A 12,911-nucleotide genomic window follows, 5' to 3' on the forward strand; every position below is an offset into this window, starting at 1 on the left:
TCAGGGTTCCTGGCACCCACAGCTTCTATTCCAGAGGGAAGACTGCACAGTAAGTGCTGTGACAGGACATCACATGGAGAAGTCTCTAACCCAACCTCAGGAGGGCCTAAAGCGGACAGAAAAGTATATACTCTTGGGCAAGTTAATTATTGTGAGGATTGTGAATGTACATTGCATACAGTTGACTGAACAGTAGTACTAGTTGAGCTCATAGTAGTTTTAAAAATTAAATAGGGTCAGTTGTCATCAAGCAGAACAATCACTGGAGTACACAAAGGCCTTTCCAGTATATCATCTGATTCATGCAATATCCTGGGGTGTGTGTTGTGTGTGTGCTCAGTCACTGAGTCATGTCCCATTCTTTGTGACCCCATGAACTGTAGCTTACCAAGCTCCTCTGTCCATAGGATTTCCCAGGCAAGAATGCAGGAGTGGGTTGCCATTTCCTACTCCAGGGGATCTTCCCTACCCAGGGATTGAACCACTGTCTCTTGCATCTCCTGTGTTGGCAGGCAGATTCTTTACCACTGCACCACCAGTGGGTATAAATGAAAAACACCCTTTAACTGGGTTTTACCACTCTCCCCAACCCCTGCATACAGCTCAACTGCTGGAGCTGAAGGTTGTACTGGATGGAAGTTTGGAAACACAAGAATGAGAAAGGTTGTATCCTGGGTAATCTTGAAGGATGAATAGAGACCAACCACTTGGACTCTGCACCAATGAATTCACAATCTGACTTACAGTCATTTTCCTTGGCTCTGGAATTCATAATGTGATTTCTTTACTTGTGAGATTTCCTTTCCTAATGTGCTTTACTGATTCCAGAATTAAAAATTTGCATTTCCGGAGCTTACTCTGGCCAGGTCCCAAGAGGAAGTGGCTAGCAGCCATTAAGAAGCCAGGAGGTGATTAAAAATCACCTGGTCTGCTGACGATCTGTACATCTATAGTTATCAAGAGAAGGTTTGTAATAGTTCTTGTCATTGTGGTCTATCTTTCCCTATCTTATTTTTTTTTCCTTTGAAACCGAAACAAAAATGTGTATCTGCTAAGTCGCTGCAGTCGTGTCTGACTCTTTGCAGCTCATGGGCTCCCCAGGCTCATCTGTCCAGGGGATTCTTTGGGCAACAACACTGACTGGAGTAGGTTGCCATTTCCTTCTCCAGGAGATCTTTCCCACCAGAGATCAAACTCATGTCTCTTGCATCTCTTGCATTGGCAGGTGGGTTCTTTACCACTAGTACCACCTGGGTGCTTTCGTGTTATGCTGTGCTTACTCGTTCATTCGTGTCCGACTCTTTGTGACCCCATGGACTATAGCCCACCAGGCTCCTTTGTCCATGGGATTCTCCAGGCAAGAATACTAGAGTGGGTTGCCGTGCCCTCTTCCAGGGATCTTGCCAACCCATGGATCGAACCCAGGTCTCCTGCACTGCAGGTAGATTCTTTACCATCAGAGCCACTAGGGAAGACCAAGAATGCTGGAGTGGGTATCCTAAGCCTTCTCCAAGGGATCTTCCTGACCCAGGAATGAAACCGGGGTCTGCTTTTGTGTTAGGCCTTATTTATATATACTTTTCAGCATGGGAACTTTAGAGGCTTTTTGGTAACAACCTTTTAAATTCCCAGCGTTATCTTGTTTCTCAGATGCTAAGAATGAGCATAAACAAGGACCCCCTTGCAATGCAGGGGATGCAGGGATAGGTTCGGTCCCTGGATGGGGAACTAACATGCCAGATGCATGGTGCAACTAAACCAAAAGAAAAAAAAAACAACCCTTGGGAGTCCTTGTTCCACAGGGAAAGATCCCCCATGATGCAATGAATATCTTGTGTGCCACAGTTAAGACCTGATACAGCCAAATAAATCAGTTAACTTTAAAAAATGAGCATAAACAGGCCTGCAGCAGAGTGTGAGCTTTATCTGCGCCGCAGCCCCTTCCACACCTCTCCCCATTCCCACCCCCACATTCCTCTTTGGTTGTCCAAATATTTAGACTTTACTTACTGTTTCTCCTTATAGTGCCCTTTTCCCTGCCATAGGCTTCATTTTTAACAGCCTCCCTGTCAGTTCTCACCACCTTCAATCCAGCCTCAACACTGCTGCTAAAATGACTTTTCTAAAAAGGCCAGATTTTCAGCTGCCTTTATAACCTCAAAGCAATAAAGATAATAAAACTCATTAATCACTTACTCTGCTTTAAATCCTGTAATTTGAGGATAAAGTCCAAAGTCCTTAGCAGGACCCATAGGGCCCTTCTTAATTAGCTTCTGCATCAGTCCTAAGCCCACACCCTGCTCCCCAGCCCAACTGAATTACTTAGTTAACTAAGACCTTGTTTCAGACCCCTGCCTTCCTAAATGCTAATGCCTAGAAGCTCCTCCGGAGAAGGCAATGGCACCCCACTCCAGTACTTTTGCCTGGAAAATCCATGGACGGAGGAGCCTGGTGGGCTGCAGCCCATGGGGTCGCTATGAGTCGGACACGACTGAGCGACTTCACTTTCACTTTTCACTTTCATGCATTGGAGAAGGAAATGGCAACCCACTCCAGTGTTCTTGCCTGGAGAATCCCAGGGACGGGGGAGCCTGGTGGGCTGCCGTCTGTGGGGTCACACAGAGTCGGACACGACTGAAGCGACTTAGCAGCAGAAGCCCCTTCTCCTTTCTCCTCAGCACCAACTCCTATCTGACTTCTGAAACTTGGTTCATGCCTGCTTTTACAGGGGGCCTTATCTGAGTCCCCAGATCATTTTTCTTGTCTTGCTGATCTGTTTTTTTTTTTTTTTTAACTGAATGAAGGATTCTTTAAATTCTATAGTGTGTTGTTGTTGTTCAGTTGCAAAGGCATATATCTATTAGCGACCCCACAGACTGCTGCATGCCAGGGCTCCCTGTCCTTCACTATCTCCCAGAGTTGCTCAGATTCATTGTGTCAATAATGCCATCCAACAATCTCATCCTAAGTCAACCCCTTCTCCTGTCTTCAATCTTTCCCAGCATCAGGGTCTTTTCCAATGAGTGAGCTCTTTGCATCAGGTAACCAAAGTATTGGAGCTTCAGCTTCAGCATCAGTCCTTCCAATGAATATTCAGGGTTGATTTCCTTTAGGATTGACTGATTTGATCTCCTTGCAGTCCAAGGGACTTAAATCCTGTAATTTGATCTCCTTGCAGTCCAAGGGAATTAAAAAGCATTAGTTCTTCAGTGCTTAGCCTCCTTCAGTGCTCAAATGTGTCCAACTCTCACATCCATACATGACACTGGAAAAACCATAGCTTTGACTAGACGGACCTTTGTTGGCAAAGTAATGGGTCTGATTTTTAATATACTGTCTACGTTTGTCACAGCTTTCCTTCAAAGAAGCAAGTGTCTATTAATTTCATGGCTACCGTCAGCATTCACAGAGATTCTAGAGCCCAGGAAAATTAAATTTGTCACTGTTTCCACTTTTTCCCCATCTATTTGCCATGAAGTAATGGGACCAGATGTCATGATTTTAGTTTTTTGAATGTTGAGTTTTAAGTCAGCTTTTTCACTCTCCTCTTTGACCCTCATCAAGAGGCTCTTCAGTTCCTCTTTGCGTCCTGCCATTATAGTGGTATCATCCGTATATCTGAGGTTGTTGCTGTTTTTCCCGGCAGTCTTGATTCCAGCTTGTGATTCATCCAGCCCAGCATTTTGCATGATGTACTTTGCATATAAGTTAAATAAGTAGGGTGACAATATACAGCCTGGGCAAGCTTGTTTCTCAATTTTGAACCATTCTGTTGTTCCATGTCTGGTTCTGACTGTTGCTTCTTGACCTGCATAGGGGTTTCTCAGGAGGCAGGTAAGGTGGTCTGTTATGTACATCCCTTTAAGAATTTTCCATAGTTTGTTGTGATCCACACAAAGGCCTTAGCATAGTCAATGAAGCAGAAGTAGACATTTTTCTGGAATTCCTTGCTTTCTCTATGATCCAATGGATGTTGGCAATTTGATCTCTGGTTCCACTGCCTTTTCTAAATCCAGCTTGTACATCTGTAAGTTTTCAGTTCACATACTGTTGAAGCCTAGCTTGAAGGATTTTGACTATTACCTTGCGAGCATGTGAAATGAGCACAATTTACAGTAGTTGGAACATTGTTCGGCATTGCCCCTCTTTGGAACTGGAATGAAAACTGACCTTTTCCAGTCCTGTGGCCACTGCTGAGTTTCCAAATTTGCTGAAGTATTGAGTGCAGCATTTTAATAGCATCATCTTTTAGATTTTGAAATACCTGAGCTGGAATTCCATCTCCTCCACTAGCTTTGTTTGTAGTAATGCTTCCTAAGGCCCACTTGACTTCACACTCCAGGATGTCTGGCTCTAGGTGTGTGACCACACCATCATGGTTATCCAAGTCATTACGACCTTTTATGTATAGTTCTGTGTATTCTTGCCACCTTTTCTTAATCTCTTCTACTTCTGTTAGGCCCTTGCTGTTTCTCTCCTTTATTGTGCCCATCCTTGTATGAAATATTCCCTTGATGTCCCCAGTTTTCTTGAAGAGATCTCTAGTCTTTCCCATTCAATTGTTTTCCTCTATTTCTTTGCATTGTTCACACAAGAATGCTTTCTTATCTCTCATTGCTATTCTCTGGAACTCTGCATTCATTTGGGTATATTTTCCCCTTTCTCCTTTGCCTTTCATGTGTCTTAACTATCCTTAAGGCCTCCTCAGACAACCACTTTGCCGTCTTGCATTTCTTTTTCTTTGGGAGAGTTTTGGTCACTGCCTCCTATACAATGCTATGAACCTTCATCCATAGTTCTTCAGGCACTCTGTCTACCAGATCTAGCCCCTTGAATTTATTCATCACCTCCAGTGTATAATCATAAGGGATTTGATTTAGGCCAAACCTGAATGGCCTAGTGGTTTTCCCTCCTTTCTTCAATTTAAGCCTGAATTTTGCAAAGGAAGCTCACAGACTGACCCACAGTCAGCACCAGGTCTTATTTTTCCTGACTATATAGAGCTCCATCTTTGGCTGCAAAGAATATAAAAGATGGAGAAGCTCTACACAATCTGATTTCATTATTGACCATCTGGTGATGTCCATGTGTAGAGTTGTCTCTTGTGTTATTGGAAAAGGATGTTTGCTATGACCAGCATGTTCTCTTGACAAAGCTCTGTTAGCCTTTGCCCTGCTTCATTTTGTACTCCAAGGCAAAACTTGCCTGTTACTCCAGGTATCTCTTGGGTTTCTACTTTTGCATTCCAATTCCCTATTTTAAAAAGGACATCTCTTTTGAGTGTTAGTTCTAGATGTCTAGAAGTTTGTCTTCATACTCTTTGGCATTAGTGGCTGGGGCACAGACTTGGATTAGTGTGATTTTGAATGGTTTGCTTTGGAAATGAACAGATCATTCTGTTGTTTTTGTGGTTGCACCCAAGTACTGCATTTTGTTGACTATGAGGGTTACTCCATTTGTTCTAAGGGATCCTTGCCCACAGTAGTAGATGTAATGCTCATCTGAATTAAATTTGCCCATTCCCATCCATGTTAGTTCACTGATTCCTAAAATGTTGATGTTCACTCTTGCCATGTTCTGCTTGACCACCTCCAATTTATCTTGACTCATGGATCTAACATTTCAGGTTTCTATGCAATATTGTTCTTTATAAGATCAGACTTGACTTTACTGCCAGACACATCACAACTGAGCCTTGTCTCTACTTTGGCACAGTTCTCTTTCTGGAGCTATTTCTCTGCTCTTGCCCAGTAGCATACTGGATGCCTACTGACCTGGGGGCGAGGGGCTCAACTTCCAGTGTCATGTCTTTTTGCTTTTTCATACTGTTCATGGGATTCTTGACGCAAGAATACTGGAGTGATTTGTCATTCCCTTTTCCAGTGGGCCACATTTTGTCATAGCTTCATTGAGTTACATAGGCCCCTTTGCCACGACAAGTCATCCATGTGATCATTTTGGTTAGCCTTGTGTGATTGTGGTTTTCCTTCTGGAGGACTGTAGTTCTTGCTTCTTCTGTCTGCCCTCTGATGGATGAGGATAAGAGGCTTGTGCAAGGTGTCTGATGGGAGGGACTTGCTATGGGGAAATCTGGGTTGGCAGAGCCCTGCTCAGTAAATCTTTAATCCAATTGTCTGCTGAAGGGTGGGGCTGAGCTCTCTCCCTGTTGCTTGTCCTGAGGCAACCCAGTCCTGGAGTCTACAGGCTATGTGGTAGGGCTATTGGCAACCTCCAAGGGGACTTGAAGAAAGCAATGGCACCCCACTCCAGTACTCCAGTACTCTTGCCTGAAAAATCCCATAGATGGAGGAGCCTGGTGGGCTGCAGTCCATGGGGTCGCTAAGAATCGGACATGACTGAGCGACTTCACTTTACTTTTCACTTTCATGCATTGGAGAAGGAAATGGCAACCCACTCCAGTGTTCTTGCCTGGAGAATCTCAGGGACGGGGGAACCTGGTGGGCTGCCGTCTATGGGGTCGCACAGAGTCTGACACGACTGAAGTGACTTAGCAAGGGGACTTATACCAACAGGTACCTCCCAGGACAGATGCTACTGGGACCCCTGTCCCTGCAGCAGGCCACTCTTGACCCACACCTCTGCAGAAGACCCTCAGACATTCACAGGCAGGTCTGGCTTAGTCTACTGTGGGGTCACTGCTCCTTTCCCCTGGGTCCCAGTTTCCACAAGGTTGTGTTTGTGTCCTCCAAGAGTCTCTTTCCCCAGTCCTGTGGAAGTTCTGTAATCATATCTTACTGGCCTTCAAAGTCAGATTCCCAGGGGATTCCCCATCCCTTTGCTGGATCCCCAAGCTGGGAAGCCTGATATGAGGCTCAGAACTGTCACAACAGTGGGAGACTTTCTTCGGTATTCCTGTTCTCCAGTTTGTGGGTTGCCCATCTGACAGGTCTAGGATTGGATTTTATCATTTCTGCACCCCTCCTACTGTCTCTTCTTCTTTGTCTTTGTAAGTGGGTTCCAGCATCCTCCTTTTGATGGTTCTTCAACAGCCAGTTGTGATTTTGGTGCTCTCTCAGGAGGAGATGAATGCATTACAATCTTCAGAAGTTTCACACATATGATTTCATATAATCCCTTCTTAATAACACATTTTTTCCTCCTACCCCTGTATTGCCCCTCTCTCCCCACTGGTAGCGGGACTAGGTTGTTCTGTATGTCTGTGAGGCTGCTTTTTTGTTTTATTCACAGGTTTATTGTAATTTTAAGAGTCTACATACAAATGATAACATATAGTATGTCTGACTTATTTCACTCAGTGTAACACCCTCCGAGTCCATCCATGTTGCTGCAGATGGGAAATTTTCATGCTTTTTTATGACTGAATAGTATTTCACTGTGGCCTTCCCAGGTGGCTCAGTGGTGTAGAATCCGCCTGCCAATGCCAGACATGCAGGTTCAATCCCTGGGTCCGGAAGATCCCCTGGAGAAAGAAAAGGCAACCTACTCCAGTGGGTTAATGGGATAATCCCATGGACAGAGGAGCCTGTCAGCTTATAGACTGTGGGGTTGCAAAGAGCCAGACAGGACTTAGTGACTGACAGCAGGACCTCCCATGAGTATTCCATTGTGTGTGTGTGTGTGTGTATGTGTATATACCCACTTCTTTATCCTTTCATCTGTTGATAGACACTTAGGTTGCTTCCGTATCCTTTTTTTTTTTTTTTTTTTCAGTTTTTTGGCCACTCCATATGGCATGTAGGATCTTAGTTCCCTGATCAGGGATCGAAATCTCACCCCCTGCAGTGGAAACTCAAAGTCTCAGTCACTAGACTACCTGGGAAGTCACCATATCTTGACAGTTGCAAATAATGCTTTTATTATATACACTGGGATGCATGTATCTTTTCCCAGACATATAGCCAGGAGTGGAATTGCTGGGTCATATGGTAGTTGTATTTTTGTTTTTCTGAGAAACCTCCACACTGCTTTGCACAGTGGCTGCCCCAGTTTGTTTTTGAGTGTCTTTTTCTGTCTACAATGTAGTTAGAGCATGAATCTTAGTGTCAAATCCCAGGTCTCTGGGTTCAAAGTGCAGACAGACCACTGATTATCTCTCGGTCCTTAAGCAAGTTACTTAACCTCTAGGCTTCAGTTCCTATATCTATAAAATGGGGCTAATAAATATAACTTACCTTATGGGGCTGCTATGAGAATTAAATACAACAACTATAAAACCCTTAGCATACTTCCTGACACAGAATAAACACTCAATACCTATTTTCACTGCCTCTGTCACAAACAGTGAAAGTGGCAAAATCAAGCCTCCCATAGAGAAATAGTAAAATTAACATGTTTATATAACTCATTAATTAAGGAAAGAATCAGTAAGATCTTACAACTTTTAAATGAGAATTGGACTTATAGAGACTTATCTCTCCTGAGAGTCCCTTGGACTGCAAGGAGATCAACCCTGAATATTCACTACAAGGTCTGATGCTGAAACTCCAATACTTTGGCCACCTGATGCAAAGAGCCAATTCCCTGATGCTAGGAAAGACTGAAGGCAAAAGGAGGGAATGAGCAACTGAGGATGAGGTGGTTGGCATCACCGACTCAATGGACATGAATTTGAGCAAACTCTTGGAGACAGTGGAGGGAAGTGGCGTGCTGCAGTCCATGGGGTCGCAAAGATACAGACATGACTCAGTGATTGAACAACAACAACAGACTCTCTACTGGACAAAACTCATTTGCATTGCCTTGAACAGAAACAGTCTATGTCGCACATCAGACAGGAAGCATGTGCACCATCATCAGCCCTCTACAAGTTAATTTCCATCACTGCAGAGTTATAAAATGGCCCAGCAAAAGACAATCAAATGCGCAGTTAGTTCCCTAGAGGATCAGACAGCCCGGAATCCTAGACAACTCAGAGCATTCCACTGAAAGAACATTCAATGAGCCTTTGCCCATTTCAAAGTCTGTTACAGTTTTTCCTAGCACTGCAGTGCATGGCACACACATCAGTTTGCTTTTCTAAACCAGTACCAGACTCTGAGTTCCTTGAGACAGTTCATGCACAGTTGTTGAGCCCTTTTGATTTGAGCCGGGTAGAGAAAGAGAAAGCGACATTTCTCCTGGAGAAAAGCATCCAGAGAGACCTGTGGTGGCACCAAGGTAGAAACGACTGGCAAGCAAGTGTGAGACGCAGACCGTGCCCAAGGCCCTGCGTTAGACTAGGAACGCAGGATAACGGAGGAGGGCCCGTCTGTCTGATGAGGGCAACAACAGAAAATCGATGCTTACGGTGCAGTGTGATGAGGACCCTAAAAATCCAGAAGGTGACCTGCAGGAGCTCGAGTGAATTACCAGCAAGTTTCCAAGCCCAGGTCTGATAAAGGGACAAACACAGGAGATTCCTGTGAAGCCTATGCACAGCCTCAGAGAAATGAGTAAAAAAGCATCTGTGTTCTATACCCATTGTTAGGCTCCCTCCCCTCCCTTCCTACCTTTTGGCTGAACTTCTGCTGGCAGACCTGTGGCTGTGGAGAATTAACATCCGAGTTATCTCAGATCTCTAGGAATGTAAATCCTCATTACAGGCATAGGCATCCAGCACCACTCCCCATGTCTCACAGGCAACTGGCACGCTTGGAGTCATTGCTAATTGGTGTCCACCTGTGGAAAGAGGGGATGTTGAAAGAGGGACTAGTCAACAACGAAATGCAGACTTGTTTCCCCTGGAACATCTCTGTGAGGCATGGAAGATCTGATTATGCTTGTTATGTGACAGCACATATTTGTTGAATCTATAAAAGAATGAATAAGTGAGTGAAGACTCCAGAGGAGGATCTGTCCAGGGAGACGGGCTAGCCCAGTGGCTGCCCACACATGTCATCAGCAAAACTGGTGTCCTTTAAATACTAAAGGAATTAGTATTTAAGTGTCAACCAACTGCTTTGATTTACTTTTCTCCTCACGGGACAATCCTTTGGCTTCCTCTATACTCTTAGCTGCCTAACAGGAGACGGTATGCTGGCAGGAGGGCTTTCCTGATGGCTCAGTGGTAAAGAATCCACCTGCCAAAGCAGGAGATGCAGGTTCCATCTGGGTCAAGAAGTTCCCGTGGAGAAGGAAATGACAACCTACTCCAGTATTCTTGCCTGGAGAATACCATTGGCAGAAGAGCCTGGTGGGCTAACAGTTCAGAGCTCAGGAATACCTGGGTTTCGAGCCTGGCCCTACCACTCACCAGCTGTGTAGCTCTGGGAAGACCACTTTGCTTCCCTGTGCCTCGGTTTCCCCATCTGTAAAATATGGATGACAACGGTCGTATCAGCCGGAGTTCAGTGCAGGAAATAGGAACCACTCGAGGTGTTTTGAGCAAAGTGACTTGAGACAGGGCTAGATGCTTATGGGATGGTTGGATGGAGGAGGAGAGGAGGTAAGGTTGAGTCTCTGGAGATCTGCTCCCTAGTCCTGGGCAGGAGAGGAAGGTGGGCAAATGGAGGTTGCCACTGGCATCCCGAGTTCTCAGTTCAGGATACACTGACTTGGCTGTGATCCTGGGAGCAGGCAGGGGCTCCACTGCTGCTGCTAGGGGTGGGGACTGCACACTGGACACGCTGCCAGAAATGATGCCCATCTGTGTGACCCTGCTTGCCAGAAGGGAGCAGCCAAAGCAGCAGGAAGGCGGTCTCTGGTTCCCTTCCACCCTCCAAATCCCATGTGAGGGTCTCAGTGTGCACCCACCACTCCCAAAGAAGTGAGTCTGGGAGGTAAGGCTTTAGCTTTCCGCTTCTATAGGACAAGAAACAGGTGGGAATGGATTCTGGGTGCTATTTAACCATGTGAGGATTAACCGCATTTATGTCAGGAGGCACCCTCCCAGGTCCTGGGCTCTGGCAAATGTTACAGTGGTTATGGCTACATGCCTGCCACGTGCGAGCGCTGGGCCAGGGCCTGGAGATACAGCAGTGAACAAGGCAGGGCCAGATCCTGAAGTAGTGAGAAGAGTCCAGGGGAGCAAACACTGGGATCACGAAGGCAAGGAGTTGATGCGAAAGTGTTCTGTAAAGGCCTGAGAGCACAGAGAGGGGGCACCCAGGCCAGCACTGGTGGGGCGGGGAGGGGAGAGAGGCAAGTGCCAGTTCCCAGCAGCAGCGGAGTTAGAGGCTTGAAGGAGAGCTAGAAATTAACCAGACTAAGCAGGAGGAAATAGGGTGTGTGTGTGTGTGTGTGTGTGTGTGTGTGTGTGTGTGTATGCTAATTTCCACCTTGAGGAAGCATATACATACACAAAACCCTGCAAGATAAAAAAGAGTGCTTGGCATTCCCCACTAGTGGACAGTTAAGTCTCACCAGTGCCCAGAGTGAGGGTGGGGTGGGGCGTGTATAAGAAAGGAGAAGAAAGCAGGAGCATGCAGCTTTACATGTCATTTTTGGAAGAATTTGAGCTTTATCTTGTGGGCAATGGGGATGCCCGCTGTTGTCGTCTAGTTGCTGTGTCCAGCTCTTTCATGACCCATAGACTGTAGCCCACCAGGATCCTCTGTCCGTGGCATTTCCCAGGCCAGAATTCTGGACTGGGTGGTCATTTCCTTCTCCAGGGGATCTTCCTGACCTGGGGATCAAACCCACATCTCCTGCATTGGCAGCCAAGCCACCAGGGAAGCACAGTGGGTACACACAGTGGAGTTTAAGCAGGGAGAAGACTCTTCCATTCTGGTTTCAGTGATATCACTTCGATGCATTTTGTGCAATCAGTTGGAAGCGAGGGTTTCAGGTATGATGTTACAGTAGTCTGGGCTGGAAACAGGGTTGCCAAGAAGAGGACAACAGAAAAGGCTGAGCAGATTCAATCGAGTTTACAAGGCAGAGTGGACAGAGTAAGGTGGGAGTGGGAACAGGGCGAAACTCAGGGTGGCTGCCAGGTCTCAGCAGCAGGCACACCTGGAAGGGCGGGGCCCCCATCAACTCCTGGCACCTGATCCTGGGTGGTGCCCACCTACAGGCTCCTGCCTGTAGACTGAACTCACATAAAGCCCCTTCCCTCCCATCGACCTTAGTGGCTGTATGCAATTCAGTTCCAGCAACATTTATTAACCAGCTATTATGTGCTATGAACCAGGGAGGCATCTCCCTACCTCACCTAAGGGAGTTTTAACCGGATGTCTGAGAGACTCCAGAGCAGAGAGAAGGAGAAAGCTGTACATACAAGTTACAATTTAGGAAAGCCTAAGTTCAGGCCATTTTCTCTTCATCCTACCACCAAAGGGACTTGACCCCTGACCTCTGACCCTCAAGATAGGAAAGGTACAAGGGACATCAGCACAGCCTTACACAGAGCTCCTGGGCCCCCAGCTTCTATTGAGGCAGGCAGTGGAGACAGACGCCACCCCCGGTCTCCTTCTCTGAAAGTTCTATGTTCCTTCTGCTGTGAGATTCTTGATGAAAGGACAGGCCCACCACCCAACAGACTCAGCCTTTGGAATCAAGGCATCTCCCCAGAGGCTCTTTTCAACAGAGAGACATGAATCCACTCCTGTTATAACAGAATCTTCTTAGTGATTCACTATCACAGTACCGTAGTACAGGCAAATTACAGGCTGGCTTTGGTCAGAGCCTGGAAGAGAGGCCTGGAGCCATCCATCCTACATGGGTCTGGGTATTGGAAAATAATGACTATTACCGAACTGAACTTGGGTCTGCTTGCTCATGGCATAGCAAAGCCAACTTACTAACTCCAAGTTGTGATGAAGGCAGGCACAGCAGGGCCCAGCAAGGTGGAGAGGCGGCTTGAACACTCAAAAGATCCAAACTCCCAGATGGTTTTCATGGAAGTGTTTTTACAGGCAACATTTGGGGTGAAGGGCTGCAGGGTGCATGACTTTCTTCTGACTGGCTGGTGATGAGGTAACAGGGTGATAATTCAGGAATCTTAATCACCA

At 46.1% G+C, this 12,911-nt stretch overlaps 1 long non-coding RNA gene across 1 annotated transcript in view; it reads right to left on the reverse strand.

Moving 5' to 3' along the window:
- Positions 1-4,834: 4,834 nt before the first annotated feature.
- Positions 4,835-12,911, reverse strand: part of LOC133244102 (uncharacterized) — a 78,362-nt gene continuing 70,285 nt past the window's right edge. Inside the window, exon 4 of the long non-coding RNA XR_009735307.1 lies at positions 4,835-9,639. This is a non-coding gene — a long non-coding RNA (uncharacterized LOC133244102). The remainder of the gene's footprint in view (positions 9,640-12,911) is intronic.

This window comes from Bos javanicus, chromosome 3, assembly GCF_032452875.1.
Source record: "Bos javanicus breed banteng chromosome 3, ARS-OSU_banteng_1.0, whole genome shotgun sequence".
Taxonomy (NCBI): domain Eukaryota; kingdom Metazoa; phylum Chordata; class Mammalia; order Artiodactyla; family Bovidae; genus Bos; species Bos javanicus.